This window comes from Stegostoma tigrinum, unplaced genomic scaffold (genome assembly GCF_030684315.1).
Source record: "Stegostoma tigrinum isolate sSteTig4 unplaced genomic scaffold, sSteTig4.hap1 scaffold_427, whole genome shotgun sequence".
Taxonomy (NCBI): domain Eukaryota; kingdom Metazoa; phylum Chordata; class Chondrichthyes; order Orectolobiformes; family Stegostomatidae; genus Stegostoma; species Stegostoma tigrinum.
In genome coordinates, this window is record NW_026728355.1 from 45,159 (window position 1) to 56,852 (window position 11,694).

The 11,694-nt window shown below is 43.4% G+C and overlaps 1 long non-coding RNA gene across 1 annotated transcript; it reads right to left on the reverse strand.

Moving 5' to 3' along the window:
- Positions 1–1,026: 1,026 nt before the first annotated feature.
- On the reverse strand, positions 1,027–9,176 carry LOC132208500 (uncharacterized). Its single transcript, XR_009444614.1, has 2 exons — positions 3,255–9,176; positions 1,027–1,435 (listed from the first exon to the last, which is right to left on the reverse strand). It is a non-coding gene; the product is annotated as an uncharacterized LOC132208500 (long non-coding RNA).
- Between the last annotated feature and the right edge of the window lie 2,518 nt (positions 9,177–11,694).

The window sequence follows — 11,694 nt, forward strand, 5'->3', positions numbered from 1 at the left end:
CTTTCAGATGCCTTCAAAACTTTGCCTCCATTAAAGAGATATAAAGTGGTTGAAGACATTGCACAGCAGACAGGGATGAATTGGGGAGTTATTTCAAAGAGCTATGATATGCCAGAAGACCTCCTTCCACACGCCAACTCTGATTCTACGTAACAAAAATGATTTTCAGACTTGGGAAGAGCCTTCAAAAATGTCACTTGGTAACCAGCTTTTGGGCAGAGTAGAGCTGCTGAGATGATAGACCAGGAAAGAGGGGTACCAGTAGTGATAATATGCTGAACACAATCAAATTTTGAGGTTGTAGAATGATGTGGTCTTCAGCATTTTTGAAACTTTGACCCTTTTCCTTCCTCTTCACGGAGCAAGTCAAATAGCGGCAGCACAATGTTGCATGGCTGCTCAAGCCTGCTCCACCGTTGATGATGATTGTGGCTGGTCTTCTCCATCAATTAAACTTTTGCTCGTATCTCATCCTCTTTTCAAAACATCGGTCTATTCACGTGTAGTATCCCTCTCGCTAATTTAATGAGAATTCATTCCAATCACTGAACTCCTAACGCTGACCCACCCCAGATCAAAAAATTCAGCTGAGATCAGGAACTCATCTAACCTGTATGGCTGAGCTGGCTTTTAAAAAGTTTGCCAGTGAGAGAGTCCCAGTTAGAAACATTCATTCAAAAAAATACAATTGCATGGATTACTCTACAATCCTAAGCTCCATTCAAATTCAGTTGGCTGAACGGTTGGTTTGTGATGCAAAGTGATGCCCTGCAGAGAGGGCTCAATTGCCACACCAGTGAGCTTACCACAAAGGATCTTTGCCTCAACCCCTCTACTTGCCCGAGGCATGGTGATCTTCAGGTTAAATCATAACCAGTTGTCTCTCTCTAAGGAGTGGCCAAATGGCGTGCTAAGACTTTACCTTTAATCCTGATAACATAGCAACAAGCAGATAACTCAGCTGATGTCACTGACTAATAGAATCCTCAATTATACTAATATTACCGATGTGATATCATCAGAAGGCATGCTCAACTAAGTTTTAATTTTCAAATTAAGTTAACAACCATTCAATCAATATTACTTAAGTACTCATATTACTGATCGTCTCGATACAACATTGCAGTTACATCTGTTCATAAGTGAAGTGCAATGTAATTGCACTTATTTTGGTTTTATCAATGTGATCCTGCAATGAGTCAATAAGCAGATCACCCACAGGTTGCCAATCAGTGTGGACCCCCTCAGCTGTTATCACGAGCCTCAAGATCATCCAGAGCTTTCTGCAGTTCTTGAAGTTTCTCCAATGCCTTTTCCACCTGTTTCTGCCAGTTGCTTGCATGGATTTTCAATTGCTCCCAATTTTCCTTCACTTCTGTTGACTGTTTGAGGACAGCTTTGGCAATTCTCTGGGCTCTCTCTTCCGGGTTAGGTTCTGGAAATATGAAATGCAAATAATTTATCAACTATTCATGACTTTGATCGTTGGAACTGAAGTTTTCTTTCGAAACCCCTTTCCTTTAAAAGGTCTCTCTGGACTTTATCCTGAAATTGGGAATATATAGTATAAGACTAAAGATTTTGTTACAGGCACATCAATGATAAATTCTGTAATGAGCTAGCAGGTCATGGAGCCATTAACAGAAAATCTCAGAGAACCAATACAAAGCCAAATAAAATTGTGCAGATATTTGAAATTTATGACTACCAAGGAAACTTTAAAAAAGGAAAAAGATTAGAGCGACTAAATGGGTAAAATTCTCAACAAAAGATTTGACATATCCTTTCAGGATATCTTTCATAGCTATTAAAACAAACATCCAACACAAACCAAGTTTCATCTTTCAGGACTGGCAAGTTAGAATGATAAACCCTAAGTCTACCCTGCACAATTCGCTCTAGAACTCACTCAATGAGGTTGTTACGAGATATAGAGATAACAAAGTGTGCAGCTGGATGAACGCAACAGGCCAAGCAGCATCTTAGGAGCACAAAAGCTTACATGTTGGGCCGAGACCCCTCATCAGAAAAGGGGGAGGGGGAGAGGATTCTGAACTAAATAGGGAGAGAGGGGGAGGTGGATCGAAGATGGATAGAGGGGAAGATAGTTGGAGAGGAGACAGACAAGTTGAAGAGGTGGAGCTAGTAGAGGTGAGTGTGGGTGGGGTGGTAGGGAGAGGATAGGACAGTCCGGGGAGGATGGACAGGTCAAGGGGTGAGGTTAGTAGGAAGGAAATGGGGGTGTGGTTTGAGGTGGGAGGAGGGGATAGGTGAGAGAAAGAACAGGTGAGGGAGGCGGGGACGAGCTGGGCTTGTTTTGGGATGCAGTAGGGGGAGGGGAGATTTTGAAGCTTGTGAAATCCACATTGATATTATTGGGCTGCAGGGTTCCCAAGCAGAATATGAGTTGCTGTTGCTGCAACCTTCGGGTGGCATTGTTGTGGCACTGCAGGAGGCCCAGGATGGACATGTCGTCGAAGGAATAGGAGGGGAAGTTGAAATTGTTCGCGACTGGGAGGTGCAGTTGTTTGTTGTGAACCGAGCATAGGGACTGCTTTGCAGAACACTTAAGTCTCTCCTTGGTTTCCCCGATGTTGAGGAGTCCACAACGGGTACAGCGGATGCAGTATACCAGATTGGTAGATGTGCAGTTGAACATCTGCTTGATGTGGAAAGTCTTCTTGGGGCCTGGGATGGGGGTGAGGGAGGAGGTATGGGGGCACGTGTAGCACTTCCTGCAGTTGCAGGGAAAATGTCGGGTGTGGTGGGGTTGGAGGGAAGCGTGGAGCCAACAAGGGAGTCATGGAGAGAGTGGTCTCTCCAGAAAGTAGACAAGGGTGGGGATGGAAAAATGTCTTTGGTGGTGAGGTCAGATTGCAGATGGTGGAAGTGTTGGAGGATGATGCGTTGTATCCAGAGGTTGGTAGGGTGGTATGAGAGGATGAGGGGGTTCTCTTTTGGTGCTTATTGCGGGGATGAGGTGTGAGGGATGAGTTGCAGGAAATGTGGGAGACATGGTTCTTGACCACTCTGTGTGGTTGGGTGGGGGGGTGGGGGGTTGCGGTCGTTGAAAAACAAGGACATCTGACGTGTACGGGAATGGAATGCCTCATCCTGGGAGCAGATGAGGCGGAGGTGAAGGAATTGGGAATAGGGGATGGAATTTTTGCAGGAAGGTGGGTGGGAGGTGGTGTATTCTAAGTAGCTGTGGGAGTCGGTGGGCTTGAAATGGATATCGGTTTCTGGGTGGTTACCTGAGATGGAGACAGAGAGGTCCAGGAAGGTGACAGAGGTGTTGTAGATAGTCCAGGTGAACTTGAGGTTGGTGCCTGAGATGGGGACATATATAGCTCCATTCATATTCACAAATCTCTGTTTCAAATCTAATCTTCTGAAGCACGTACGTAATTTTTCATTGTCAATGAATGTTGTTATGTTGATTGCATAGAGAAAGTGTTTCAAGAGACTGATTGGCCTCATACTTTTCATCCAATTGTATTTGGCAAGTTGACGTTCAGCACTTCTGTAACAAGTCCAATTCCAGTAAGTGGAGCAAATGGCATGGTCAACATTTCAATATAAATACAAGAGAGAAAAATTAAGACAATGGCCTGAGTGTTTCGCCCGATTACAGCAGAGGCATTAACACATACTAGGTTACATTAATTTATCTCTGAATCTACCAAGGAATGAATTCTTTGACAATGTCATGACAACATTGAGACATTTGGCAAGCTCAGGGGCAAGGGGACTGGTTCAGAACTGTGCACAGAAACGTAATGAACAGAAACACTGTATGGTGAGAATGGTACTAAAAAGGAAATGGTACAATTTCATCTGTATCAATCTGTAGTTGGAAAACACATGGTTTGAACCGGCACCAATGCAAAATTGAATTGCCATTGCGTGACATACCATGTGTTCAGAATCAGAATGAGGAAGAGATGAAGCTTAGTTATGATTCATTTCATTAAAATGAATCTTAACTAACTAATCTAATTAAACGAAGCAGTTTTACATACAGAACGCTTGTTTACAAACAAAATCTGCACTGATTGACTTCCAGATAGTAAAATGAAAGCTGTTGATCTCAGACTTTGATTATACACAGAATTGAAAGATGAAGTGACAATCTTGGATTCAGGATTGCAAACTGACATCGGGGATTAAGCAACTGATAGAGACCATCCATGTAGTTAATCTTGAATTGGCAGCATTACAAGTGACCAGGACAATACCTGCTCTATAAAAATAAGAAAAATTAGAAACAGAAGACAACTAAGATACAAAAATGCGACATTCAATTCGAATTACAAAATACTTTAAGCAAACAATTTTATTTAATTCACATATATTATCTGCAATAATATCCATTTAATATTGGTTCTTCCAAACTGTTGCAGCATTTTGACATTAAAAGAATATTCCATCACAAGTATTGCTTGCTATAAAAATCCCAGCATGTTCTGAAATTCTTAGAATAAAAGTATTTCAATCCGATGGTGCTCCTGCATTATTCATCAGTTCCCCACTCAATGGGTATGTTCTGATATGCAGGAAACTTCTATTGTTCGATATGGGGACGGGTATTTACTTGGCATTGTTCTAATGGAGGCAGCACTGACAGATTATAATTTTCTTCCTGTGGGCTCTATAGTCCAGATTTTTCTCTCCTCCATTATATTGCATTAAAGATCAACAACATTCACCATTTCCTCAGTCTGAGAACCTGCCATGTTAAAAAGTGACCAATTAAAGTGTTGCATTGCCTTCAATTTCACAAGGACTGAACTAATCTGCTGCTTACGACACTGATTGCAAAATTAAAAACCATGAATTGATAACAAAAACAGCGGGATTTTGTACTTTCCCTTGTGGCAAGTTTGAAAATAGAGGACATTTAATCAGGTGGAAGGATGGCACCACCTACAATTCTGCTTAGAGCCAGATTAAATCCATGGTGAGAAGACTTGTGCATAACTTCCCAACTTCATTGCGAGTTAAAGTCCCCAATTGAGCAACTGACGTACACATACATCATCCCACAACAACTGGTATTGAGTCAACAGTGGGCAGGGGAGTCACCATTAAGAAATGTAACAGGCTTTCAAAGGCATTCAATGTGCAACATCAAGAAGGGGAAGTGGCGTGCTAATGGTGTTTCACTCAATCCTGGTCCGAGATCGAGCAATAATCGTAGGTTGGTTGCCAATGGTAACAGAGATCATCACCTCCCAAGTGACACTGCTGCTTACTACACCTGCTGGGTTCTGGTTAGCCAACCGCTCATGGAAAGTGGCATCCCACCAGGTTTTCCACCGGTCTATTATGTGCCAGAGGGGAGAAAGATGTAGCTGCCTACGCATGAGAGGAGCAAGGTCAGGATGACATACCCCTTGAGGGGAGCGACCTGAGGCTGGCGTTCCCCTGAAGGGAAGCTGGTTGGGGCAAGCCGTTCCCTCATCAGTTCTCGAGTCAATGACCTAGACCCTCGTCGCTTCCACAGGATTCCATCCAGAGGCTAAATAGCTGCCTATTCATCAGTGCTTGCAACTACTTCAACTCCGATTCACAGCTGGACCTGCAGGTAAATCTGAAAAACCACTGTCCCAGAGTACAGTTTCTTTGCATAAAAGGCACATTTTCAAGCTAGGAAGTCAAGGTAAACCAATCTCTTCCAACCTTTAGAACTTTTGATGTTGGAAATCAGTCAAGTACAAAGTCGCAGCTCATCAGGAACTAAAACAAAGTTGCTGGAATAGCTCACCGGGTCTGGCAACATCTGTGATGGAAAACAAAAACAGCGTTAACGTTTCGGGTGCGGTGACCGTTCCGCAGCTCATCAGGGATGTTTATTACTGGAATATTAATTAAGTAGAAACTAAACAAAATTGGATAAAAGGCAGGAGATGGAGAGTGGTGATGCAAGGAAGTTTTCCATACTGGAGGCCTGTTGCCAGCGGTGTTCCACAGGGATCATTGCTGGGTCTGCTTTTGGTTGTCATTTATATAAATGATTTAGATGAGGATATAGAAGGCCTGGTTAGTAAGTTTGCAGATGATACCAAAATCGGTGGTACAGTGGACAGCAAAGAGGGGAAATGCCAGTTTTGAGGAAAGGTCACCAGACCCGAAACGTTAACTTTGTTTTTTCCTTCAAAGAAGCTGCCAGACTTCCTGAGATTTGACAGCAACTTTGTTTTTGTTCGCGATTTACAGCATCTGTAGTTCTTTCGGAAGTTAAGAAGGTGTTTCATGACTCAGACCTTTGAGGAGAAGAGTTGGAATGCCATGTTGAAGTTGTACAGGATATTGGTGAGGCCTCTTCTAAACTGTTGTGTCCAATTCTGGTCGGTGTTCAAGGAAGGATATTATTAAGCTGGAGAGGGTTCAGAAAAGAATTACCAGGATGTTGCCAGAAATGGAGGTTTTGAGATTTAAGGTGAGAATAGACTGGGGCTTTTTTCACTGCATCTTAGGAGGTTTCGGGGTCACCCGATGAATGTTTATAAAATAATGAGGGATCTAGATAAGGTGAACGCCAAATGTCTTTTCCCTACTGTGGAGGATTTCAAAACTATGGGGCATAGTTTTAAGATGAGAGGAGAAAGATTTAAAAAGGAAACGAGGGGCAATATTTTTATACAGAGGATTGTTCATATGTGGAATGAACTTCCAGAAGAATTGGTGGATGCGGGTACAGTTTCACTATTTAAAAGACATCCAGGTAAGTACATGAATGGAGGGATATGGCCGAGCGCAGGAGGCAGGCAGGACTACTTTAGTTTGGGATTATGGTCAGCATGGACTAATTGGACTGAAAGGTCTGTTTCGTGTTGTATCACTCTCTGACTCTATAAATACAATTTTATTTAAATGCTAGTGTATCTTCTTTAGCATTGATCAAGGGTAGGTTATGGACAAAATAGAGCTTTGTAATTAGTCTGATCTCAGCTGTTTAAGGAGACTGGTGAAGTCTTTGTTGTCAGAAAAGTGGCCTAAAAAGGAAACAAATACAAGATTGGGTTGCCTCTTGAGGTTAACCACAGATCTATGTAAATGTCTGGCTCACATTCAGGAGGACTTTGCAATGTGTGACTTACTAGTGTTTTATACCACTACAACAATCGAATATGATGGATTTGCTTTACAAGAAAAATGGTGAAGGGCTATTTTGTTTCACTTTATAATTTACAACACACTATCAAGGTCATTCATGTATGACAACTGAATGAATCAAATTCCATTTTAGTTGAGGAATCGAGTGGTAATATCAGGTTTGGCCTTTGAAATGACAAGTGTTATGATCCCAGTTGATGGTGATACTGGACAATTCAGATTCCAGGGTGAGATAAATTTTCGTTCTCTTTACTGTGGTATTCAATTACTGAAAATGCTCACAAACGGATGCCTATGTATATTTATAACAGAAGAACACAGAAAATTATTAGATTAAAACCCACGTCTTGTCCTTCTCACTACACACGGTATAGGTGGACAATTCAAACTTAAAACTTGCGCAGCATTCCTCCAGTATAGAATCCAAGCTCACAAATAACATTATTATGTGAAGCCTGTTCAATATTGCTCTCCAGAGAGAGAAAAATGTTTTCATTTTCTATTAATGTCCTCTTATCATTATTTTAATTTTACTTGGATGGATTTCATTTTAACAGCATTGAAACCTTCATTTTTTTTAGTTTTATGAATCACAGAAACTCAGTAAGCAGGTACAGCAGGTATTAAGGCAGGGAAATGGAATTTTGGCATTTGTTGCTCAAGAAAGAGAGTATACAAATACAAAAGAAGGTCGCTGCAACTATGCAAGGCATTAGTGAGTCCACACCTGGAGCCCTGTGTACAGTTCTGGTCTCCTTACTTAAGGAGAGATGTCATTGTATTGGAGGCAGTCCAGTGGAGGTTCACCAGGATGATTCCAGAGACGAGAATGCGTCTTAAGACAGACAGAGTAGTTTCGGCCTACATTCTCAGGTGTTCAGAACAATGAGAAGGGATCTAATTGAGGGATATAATATGTTCAAGCAGATTGATAAAGTTGACGTGGAAAGGATGGTTCCTCATGCGGGCAATAGAACAAGAGGTCATAGTTTTAGCATAGGGAAAGAAGGTTTAAAGGGATGATGAAAAATTTCTACACTGGAAGGGTCATGAATCTCTGGAATTCACTCCCTGAGAAGGCATTGGAGGGCTGTGACATTGAGCAAATTTGAAGAGGAGATAGAACGATTTTTGAGTTCATAATGGGTTCAAGAATTATGGAGAGCAGGTAGGAAACTGAAGTTGCAGCAGAGATAAGATCAACCACAATCATATCAAACAGCGGGGCTCAAGGAGCTGAATTGTCTTACTCCTCCTAGTACTTAAGTTCATTATCATTTTTGGTTTGGAGCTGTGAACTGTGAGCTGAGAGTGACCTTTGGACTGTGAGCAGCAGCTTATGTGAAAAAAGAAGAAACAATTTGATATTTGTTTATGAGGCTAGGTCTGGATGTTAATTGCAGGTCAATTCTTCTTCCAAGAAAACTCTATTGATGAGTCATTAGCAAAGAGAAACCAATATTGAACTGTCTTTAAATCAGAAGGATTGTCCCTGCAAAAGCTACAGGACAGAGATTTGATTGCCAACTGGTTGTCCTCCCATTATCAACTTATTCTAAGTTAAGAGGTCCTCTGTTACAAGTAATAATTAAATATCCCCCAAAGCCTACTGAAAGGTATTTGCATAGCTCAATGTTTTCAGAAACCAAGACAGAAGCTCAGAAATTACTGGAAATGCTCAGCGAGTCTGGCAGCATCTATGGACAGAAGTTAGAATTAACGTTTCAGATCCTGTGACACTTAGAAATAAGGAATTCTGAGGAAGGGTAATACGACCCAAAATGTTAACTCTGTTTTCTCTCCATAGATGCTGCCAGATCTGCTGGTTTTTTACAGCAACTTCTGTTTTTGTTTCTGATTTACAGCATCTGTAGATTGTTCAGATTTTAACTTAACATACAATCTCATCTGACTGTGAGATTTTAGATGATGGACAAAAACAAAATTTCTGGAAAAGCTCAGCAGGTCTGAAAACATCTGTGAAGGCAAAAAAGAGGTACGATGTCAGATCTGGTGGCCCTTCCTCAGACCTGATCAGAAGAAGGGTTAACAGATCTGAAATCTTACTTCTTTTTTTCCTTCACAGATGCTGCTGGACCTGCTGAGCTTTTCCAGCAGCTTTGTTTTTGTTCCTGATTTGCAGCATCCACAGTTCTTTCCATTTTAAAGATCATGCAGTCTGGTTAAGTAAACTGGCCAGTTACACTTGATTTAGTTTTTTCTCTTTGATACATTCCTTAATTATAATCTGTTTGTCTGTCTTTCTGTCTTTGCTAGAATTGGGGCTAGAATCAAAAAAGATGATGTTTAAGTCATAGGCGTTCGTCAGAATACCTTTTTGCTTAACTTTTTTTAAAAAAGATACTATATTGTTCATAAACTGTAAAATCTTTTGTTTTAGCTATGAACCTGGTGTCAGGTATTGTTATTCACAAAGTCTGGCACTGGCTTTTCAAAAAATCTGATTAGGAAACATTGGGATCAATTTTGAACGTCACTAAATACTTTATGTCAATGAGTTGCAAATATAGACAGTGAAGCTGATTGAATACGGCTGTGACTTCAGGTCATAAAATCAGTAATAACATACTTATATTAAATAAATAAAGACATTCCATCACATTCTCTTACTAATCAAGTTCACTTTGATTGTGACATTAATTTCTCTCCGTATTTGTTCTTGATAAAGCAACCACATTGATATTGTCTCTAATTCAGATAAGTGGGCAAGGTAAGGGCACTGTGACAGTCAGCCAGTGTTACTCAGAACAGCGGATGAGGGCTCTGTGACAGGCAGTGTTACTGAGAGGAGGGAGTGAGAGGCCTGTGACATTCAGTCAGTGATTCTGAGAGGAGGGGTTTAAGGCCGGGAGATAGTCAGAGTTACCAAGAGGAGCAGTTGAGGGCCCTGTGACGGGCCGTGTTACTGAGAGGAGTGGGTGAGGGCCCTGCGACAGGCAGTCTTACTCAGAGGAACGGCTAAGGTCCCTGTGACGGGCAGTGTTACTGAGAGGAGCGGGTGAGGGCCCTGTGACAGTCTGTCAGTGTTACTGAGGGCAACGGGTGGGCACCCTGTGACTGGCAGTGTTACTGAAAGGAGGGGGTGAGGGCACGGTGGCGGAGTGTGTTAAAGAGAGGAGGGGGTGAGGGCCCTGTGGCAGACAGTATTACTGAGAGGAGTGGGTGAGGGCTCTGTGACAGTTGTGTTACTTAGAGGAGTGGGTGAGGGCGCTGTGACGGGCAGTGTTACTGAGAGGAGCGGGTGAGGGCCCAGTGACAGTCAGGGGATGTTACTGAGAGGAGTGGGTGAGCGCCCTTTCCAATCAGTCAGTGTTACTGAGACGAGTGGGTGAGGGCCCTGTGACAGTCAGTCAGTGTAACAGAGGAGCGGGTGAGGGCCCTGTGACAGTCAGTGTTACTGAGAGGAGCGGGTAGGGGCACTGTAACAGGTAGTGTGACTGAGTGGAGCGGGTGAGAGCCCTGTGACAGTCAGTGTTACTGAGAGGAGCAGGTAAGGTCCCTGTGACGGGCAGTGTTACTGAGAGGAGCAGGTAAGGTCCCTGTGACGGGCAGTGTTATTGAAAGGAGCGGGTGAGGGCCCTGTGACAGGCAGTGTTACTGAGAGGAGCGGGTAAGGTCCCTGTGACAGGCAGTGTTACTGAAAGGAGCGGGTAAGGTCCCTGTGATGGGCAGTGTTACTGAAAGGATCGCGTGAGGGTTCTGTGACAGGCAGTGTTACTGAGAGGAGCACGTGAGGGCCCTGTATATGGCAGTGTGACTGAGCGGAGCGGTGAGCGCTCTGTGACAGTCTGAGGGCACTGTGACGGAGTGTGTTACTGAGAGGAGGGGGTGAGGGCCCTGTGACAGTCAGTCAGTGCATAACTGAGAGGGGCAGGTGAGGGCCCTATGGCAAGCAGTATTACTGAGAGGAGTGGGTGATGTCCCTGTGACGGGCAGTGTTACTGAGAGGGGGGCGCGAGGGCCCTGTGACGGGCAGTATTACTGAGAGGAGGGGGTGATGTCCCTGTGACGGGCAGTGTTACTGAGAGGGGGGGGGGGCGAGGGCCCTGTGACGGGCAGTGTTACTGAGAGGGGGGGGGGGCGAGGGCCCTGTGACGGGCAGTATTACTTAGAGGAGGGGGTGAGGGCCCTGTGACGGGCAGACAGTGTTACTGAGAGCAGAGGGTTGGTGTGTGGGGTGGGGGCGCTGGGATATGGGAGAGTTTAGGCCCTAACATTGCAGAACTCAATGTTAAGTCTGGAGGGCTGTCAGGTCCCCAAGTAGAAAATGAGGTGTTGTTCTGTCTGCTTGTGCTGGGCTTCACTGGAACACTGTAGCAAGCCGGAGACAGAGATGTTGGCCAGGTTGGTTGATAGTATATGTTTCAGGGTGTTGTTTTGTGATTGAATGCAAGTTTTATGAGGAGAAACTGGTAGGCTAATTGCGTTTTCCATGCAGCAGAGGAGGCTGAGGGGAAATCTGATCGACGTATACAAAATTATGAGAGGCATAGATTGATTGTGAGAACCAGTAGACGAGTTTAAGTCAGGGGGCATAGATTTCAGGTAAACTGT